The sequence below is a fragment of the Rhinoraja longicauda genome, unplaced genomic scaffold (genome assembly GCF_053455715.1).
Source record: "Rhinoraja longicauda isolate Sanriku21f unplaced genomic scaffold, sRhiLon1.1 Scf000166, whole genome shotgun sequence".
NCBI classification, from domain to species: domain Eukaryota; kingdom Metazoa; phylum Chordata; class Chondrichthyes; order Rajiformes; family Arhynchobatidae; genus Rhinoraja; species Rhinoraja longicauda.
The window spans coordinates 77,501-85,000 of NW_027601384.1; positions in this window are offsets into that span (position 1 = coordinate 77,501).

Sequence of the window (7,500 nt, forward strand, 5' to 3'; positions counted from 1 at the left end):
GTTAGCGGCGCCGTGCTTGTGCTGGCGGTGACCATGGCTGCCTGCTCCTTTGGTTCACGATGTCCCCGCCGAAGGCGGCGTACTTTAAAGTACTGCAGCTCGAGCGCACAAGGTGCGCGGGGAATTGTTAGCGGCGCCGTGGTTGTGCTGGCGGTGACCATGGCTGCCTGCTCCTTTGGTTCACGATGTCCCCGCCGAAGGCGGCGTACTTTAAAGTACTGCAGCTCGAGCGCACAAGGTGCGCGGGGAATTGTTAGCGGCGCCGTGCTTGTGCTGGCGGTGACCATGGCTGCCTGCTCCTTTGGTTCACGATGTCCCCGCCGAAGGCGGCGTACTTTAAAGTACTGCAGCTCGAGCGCACAAGGTGCGCGTGGAATTGTTAGCGGCGCCGTGGTTGTGCTGGCGGTGACCATGGCTGCCTGCTCCTTTGGTTCACGATGTCCCCGCCGAAGGCGGCGTACTTTAAAGTACTGCAGCTCGAGCGCACAAGGTGCGCGGGGAATTGTTAGCGGCGCCGTGCTTGTGCTGGCGGTGACCATGGCTGCCTGCTCCTTTGGTTCACGATGTCCCCGCCGAAGGCGGCGTACTTTAAAGTACTGCAGCTCGAGCGCACAAGGTGCGCGTGGAATTGTTAGCGGCGCCGTGGTTGTGCTGGCGGTGACCATGGCTGCCTGCTCCTTTGGTTCACGATGTCCCCGCCGAAGGCGGCGTACTTTAAAGTACTGCAGCTCGAGCGCACAAGGTGCGCGGGGAATTGTTAGCGGCGCCGTCGTTGTGCTGGCGGTGACCATGGCTGCCTGCTCCTTTGGTTCACGATGTCCCCGCCGAAGGCGGCGTACTTTAAAGTGCTGCAGCTCGAGCGCACCATGTGCGTGGGGAATTGTTAGCGGGGGCGTCGTTGTGCTGGGGGCTGACTGTCCCTAGTGGGTATAGGATAATGTTAATGTACGGGGATCGCTGGGCGGCACGGACTTGGAGGGCCGAAAAGGCCTGTTTCCGGCTGTATGTGTATGATATGATATGATATGATGCCTGCCTGCTCATTTGGTTCATGATGTCCACGCGGCAGGCGGAATATTTTAAAAGCACTGTTCTGTACGAAGTGCACAATGTCCGTTGGGGAAATGCAGCTGGGGGTCGGTCGACCGGCTGACGACGCCTGCCTGCCGATTTGGTTCACGATGTCCCCGCCGAAGGCGGCATACTTGAAAGTACCGCCGTTCGCGGCGCGCAATTTGCGGGGGGAGGAATTGTTAGTGCACGTCTGTGTGCTAGGTGACGATGCTTGCCGACTTGGTTCATGCCGTCCACGCCGAAGACGGCGCCGTTTAAAGTACTGCCGCTCGAGGTGCACAATTTGCGGGGGAATTGTTAATGGGCGTCGGCGTGCTGGGTGACGATGTGGAGATGTGGAACGCCGAGCCAGATCTATCTTATTTGTTTGCTTGGCCCACTGGACTTTGCGTGGGCTTTGCAACACTGTGTGCTAGGTTAAATCACGGCCAATAGAGTGAGTGTTTTTAATGATCCTGATCTGATAAGGGGACTAGAGGTAAAAGAGCCGTTAGGAGGCAGTGATCACAACACGATAAGTTTTACTCTGCAAATGGAAAGGTAGAAGGGAAAATCGGAAGTGTCTGTATTACAGTATAGCAAAGGGGATTACAGAGGCATGAGGCGGGAGCTGGCCAAAATTGACTGGAAGGAGGCCCTAGCAGGGAAGACGGTAGAACAGCAATGGCAGGTATTCCAGGGAATAATGCAGAGGTTGCAGGATCAATTTATTCCAAAGAGGTGGAAAGACTCTAAGGGGAGTAAGAGACACCTGTGGCTGACAAGGGAAGTCAGGGACAGCATAAAAATTAAGGAGAGGAGGTATAACATAGCAAAGAAGAGTGGGAAGACAGAGGATTGGGACTCTTTTAAAGAGCAACAAAAGTTAACTAAAGAGGCAATGCGGGGAGAAAAGATGAGGTGCGAGGGTAAACTAGCCAATAATATAAAGGAGGATAGCAAAAGTTTTTTTAGGTACGTGAAGAGGAAAAAAATAGTCAAGGCAAATGTGGGTCCCTTGAAGACAGAAACGGGGGAATTTATTATGGGGAACAAAGAAATGGCAGACGAGTTAAACCGTTACTTTGGGTCTGTCTTCACTGAGGAAGATACACACAATCTCCCAAATGTTCTAGGGGCCGGAGAACCTAGGGTGATGGAGGAACTGAAGGAAATCCACATTAGGCAGGAAATGGTTTTGGGTAGACTGATGGGACTGAAGGCTGATAAATCCCCAGGGCCTGATGGTCTGCATCCCAGGGTACCTAAGGAGGTGGCTCTAGAAATAGTGGAAGCATTGGAGATCATTTTTCAATGTTCTATATAGATTCAGGATCAGTTCCTGTGGATTGGAGGATAGCAAATGTTATCCCACTTTTTAAGAAGGGAGGGAGAGAGAAAACGGGTAATTATAGACCAGTTAGTCTGACATCAGTGGTGGGGAAGATGCTGGAGTCAATTAGAAAAGACGAAATTGCTGAGCATTTGGATAGCAGTAACAGGATCATTGCGAGTCAGCATGGATTTACGAAGGGGAAATCATGCTTGACAAATCTACTGGAATGTTTTGAGGATGTAACTAGGAAAATTGACAGGGGAGAGTCAGTGGACGTGGTGTACCTCGACTTTCAGAAAGCCTTCGACAAGCTCCCACATAGGAGATTAGTGGGCAAAATTAGGGCACGTGGTATTGGGGGTAGGGTACTGACATGGATAGAAAATTGGTTGACAGACGGAAAGCAAAGAGTGGGTATAAATGGGTCCCTCTCGGAATGGCAGGCAGTGACCAGTGGGGTACCGCAAGGTTCGGTGCTGGGACCCCAGCTATTTACGATATGCATTAATGACTTAGACGGAGGGATTAAAAGTACCATTAGCAAATTTGCAGATGATACTAAGCTGGAGGGTAGTGTGAATTGTGAGGAAGATGCAATAAGGCTGCAGGATGACTTGGACAGGTTGTGTGAGTGGGCGGATACATGGCAGATGCAGTTTAATGTAGATAAGTGCGAGGTTATTCACTTTGGAAGTAAGAGTAGAAAGGCAGATTATTGTCTGAATGGTGTCAAGTTAGGAGGAGGGGGAGTTCAACGAGATCTGGATGTCCTAGTGCATCAGTCAATGAAAGGAAGCATGCAGGTACAGCAGGCAGTGAAGAAAGCCAATGGAATGTTGGCCTTCGTAACCAGAGGAGTTGAGTATAGGAGCAAAGAGGTCCTTCTACAGTTGTAGCGGGCCCTGGTGAGACCGCACCTGGAGTACTGTGTGCAGTTTTGGTCTCCAAATTTGAGGAAGGATATTCTTGCTATGGAGGGCGTGCAGCGTAGGTTCACTAGGTTAATTCCCGGAATGGCGGGACGGTCGTATGTTGAAAGGCTGGAGCGATTGGGCTTGTATACACTGGTATTTAGAAGAATGAGGGGGGATCTTATTGAAACATATACGATAATTAGGGGATTGGACACATTAGAGGCAGGAAACATGTTCCCAATGTTGGGGGAGTCCAGAACAAGGGGCCACCGTTTAAGAATAAGGGGTAGGCCATTTAGAACGGAGATGAGGAAGAACCTTTTCAGTCAGAGAGTGGTGAAGGTGTGGAATTCTCTGCCTCAGAAGGCAGTGGAGGCCAGTTCGTTGGATGCTTTCAAGAGAGAGCTGGATAGAGCTCTTAAGGATAACGGAGTGAGGGGGTATGGGGAGAAGGCAGGAACGGGGTACTGATTGAGAGTGATCAGCCATGATCGCATTGAATGGCGGTGCTGGCTCGAAGGGCTGAATGGCCGACTCCTGCACCTATTGTCTATTGTCTATTGTCTATAATCAACCACTTTATTTTGCCCGTCTTTGTGACTCCTCTTTGACACGTCGATCACCGCTGAGGCTGTTTTACCTGTTTCCCCTATGTACCGTAAGGTACACTCCTTACATTGAACTGCATACACCCCATTATTTCGCTCACGGGTTATCCTCTGTGCTATCCAGTCTCTCCTGTCACCCTGTTCTATGTTTTTGTCTATTACCCAGTGGGAGCAGGCCCCATATTGACATTAATTTGTAACCCTACTGCTCCCCTCGTCTGCTGGTTTTATCACCATCTCATGTTTATCCCTCAGCTCTGCCGTGGTCTCCCTCTCTTTTTTTCTGGTGAGGTTCGGCCTATCCTTTGTCATGGGCATATCCCAGGCTGTTTTAGTAACGTTCTTTTAAAACGTGTCGTGTTTGTTTGGCTTTACCCACGTTCCAGCATTAGAGGCCAATTTTTGCAATGTTTCCTGGGTGGGATTTGCCGGTTTTACAAATGGTGTCACTATCTCACCCTGCTTCCTGATACCCTTATGGGGTCGGCTCTGTTCTTGCAGAACCCTCGGGTGGTGCAGAGTCTGGGCCTTGTTATCAATATCTTGCCCTGCTTCCCGATACCCTTGCGGGTTCGGCTCTGTTCTTGCAGATCCCTCAGGTGGTGCAGAGTCTGGGCGGCATCGTCACCCAGCACACCGACGCCCACTGAAAATTACCCACGCACAGTGCGCGCCTGGAGCGGCAGTAGTTCAAACTACCCCTACCCCTACCCCTACCCCTACCGCTACCCCTACCCCTACCCCTACCCCTAACCCTAACCCTAACCCTAACCCTAACCCTAACCCTAACCCTAACCCTAACCCTAACCCTAACCCTAACCCTAACCCTAACCCTAACCCTAACCCTAACCCTAACCCTAACCCTAACCCTGACCCTAATGCAGGCAGAGTTATTTATAAAGTGGCCCAGACTCTGCACCACCTGAGGGTTTTGTAACAGAACCAACCCCATAAGGGTTTCAGGAAGCAGGGCAAGATATTGATAACAAGGCGCAGACTCTGCACCACCTCAGGGTTCTGCAAGAACAGAGCCGACCCCATAAGGGCATCAGGAATCAGGGCAAGATATTGATAAAATGGCCCAGACTCTGCACCACCTGAGGGTTCTGCAAGAACAGAGCCGACCCCATAAGGGCATCAGGAAGCAGGGCAAGATATTGGTAACAAGGCCCACGGGGAAGGCGGCATACTTTGGGGTTATTTTGTAGTGAGTTTTGAAGGCATGTGCTAGTGTTACGCATACCGAGGGCGCGCAAAGTTCGGCGCGCCCGGGCCAAAACGCCTCTGCTGGCCGCGGCCGAGTCGGCCGACGGATTGCCACGGACTTGCTTGACGACCTGTCACTCTCCGTGCATCGGTTGCACGCCCGGTTCGTCCTTTCCATTTGTTTCATGATGTACACGCGGCAGGCGGAATATTTTAAAAGCACTGTTCTGTTCGAAGTGCACAATGGCCGTTGGGGCAATGCAACTGGGGGTCGGTCGACCGGCTGACGACGCCTGCCTGCCGATTTGGTTCACGATGTCCCCGCCGAAGGCGGCATACTTGAAAGTACTGCCGTTCGCGGCGCGCAATTTGCAGGGGGGAGGAATTGTTAGTGGACGTCTGTGTGCTGGGTGACGATGCTTGCCGACTTGGTTCATGCCGTCCACGCCGAAGACGGCGCCGTTTAAAGTACTGCCGCTCGAGGTGCACAATTTGCGGGGGAATTGTTATTGGGCGTCGGCGTGCTGGGTGACGATGTGGAGATGAGGAACGCCGAGCCAGATCTATCTTATTTGTTTGCTTGGGCCACTGGACTTTGCATGGGCTTTGCATCATTGTGTGCTACGTTAAATCACGGCCAATTGAGTGAGTATTTTTTATTCAACCACTCTATTTTGCCCGTCTTTGTGACTCCTCTATGACACGCCGATCACCGCTGACGTGTTAATCTGCGTGTTAGGTATCTCGGGGGTCAGTTGGACGGACAGATGTGTAAGGGTTTTGTTCGGAAGGATCGTTGAGTGTAAACGGTGAACGGGGGTTAAAGGCCCTGAGGTTTCAATCCTCTAAAGAATGTAAAAGGTCTGACGCGTTAGCTAGCAGCTAATGAGGTGAACCTAGCAGCTAATGAGGCTCTCTCTCTCTCACGGCCCCGGGACTCCCTCCCTCCCTCCTCCCTCTTGGAACCCTCCCTGCGTGGGGGGGGGGCACGAAGAAAAAGAGGGTATAAGAAGAATCCAGTGGAAGGAGTAGGGACTGGGGGCGAGGTCAGACAGCCTATCCGGCTAATAAAGCATCATGAGGTTAGGTATAAACTCTGATGACTGCATAAACTCGCCCCTAATGGGGGGGGGGGGGGCACTCTCTCCCCCACCCCTCTCTCCCCAGTGCCACTCCCTCCGACCCCCCCCCCACTCTCTTCGTGTCGCTGGGCCCGCCCGGCACGGCCCCGAGGATCACTCCCCGCGCGGCAACGGGACACCGGGTCGCCGGGCCCGCAGGGTCGTCAGTCGGGCGGGGGGGGGGGAGGGTGGCCATGCCAGCAGCAGGAGAGGTTTCCAACGAACCCGCGACCGCAGCAGGACCGCCCTCGGCAGACATTTGGACCCAGCGGGTCCGTTCGGGATGGTTGCCGGGCCCGCAGCAGAGGTTTCCTTCCACCCAACGGGGGGGGGGGGGGGGGGGGGGGGCGGGGCTGCCCATCTTCCCGCTCGAAGCAACGGCCTCACCCTAACGGCCTCACCCTAACAACCCTCACCCTGACCCTAAACCGCTCGGTTCATGACTTCTCTCCGTTTGGTTCATGAATTCGCCATTTAGTTCACGACTTCTCCTGTTGGTTCCTGACTTCTACCTCGTGGTTCGTGATTCCGGCGGGTAGGTGGGGTGCCCGGATACTCTCGGCGAAAGGTGTTCAAGTGGCAACGGCGGTCCCGTAGATAAGACGGGTTCGGATGCTCGAGCGTGTCGAGTAAGCGCCGGATCGGCGCCGGGCGCCCCCGGCCGGCTGGCTTGCCCCCCCCCCACCCCCCCCCCCCCCCCTGGCGGCAGAAACGTGTATCGCGCCAGTGCCGCCGCTGAGGTCGAGATTGGCCGCCTCGACCGTTCGAAGCGTCGCAATTCCGGCGGGACTTCCGAACGCTCGTACCGCCAAGTCAGCCGCGACATTCGAGAATTGCACTAAGTCCGAAAGCTGGCGTCGCTTCTTTTTTGCCCGCCGCAGGTTAACGATTTGACGGCGGAAGTCGAGGAGGTCCGATGTGCGGCCTTCAGCGGGGCCGCGGCGCGCCTTTCCCGCCAGGCCTATCGGCCCGTCTCCCGCCGGCCAGAAAATGGCATTTCTTGTCCGGGCGGTCCCGATCACGGTTAACGACTTACCACCGGAAGTCTCTATGACCCCGCAGTTTGCGGCCCCGCGGCGGGCGTCAGTGCGACACGACCGGACGGACGACCGGGCCGACTCCCGCCGACCTCAAAACGGTTTGTTTTGCGCGAAGATGGAGGTGGCGTGCCCGGAGATTTTCGGGAACACGATTTTCAGAGACACTTAGAAAAGATTGTGTGGTGAGGTGCAAAAATGTCAGGGAAGAAAAACCGAAGGGAC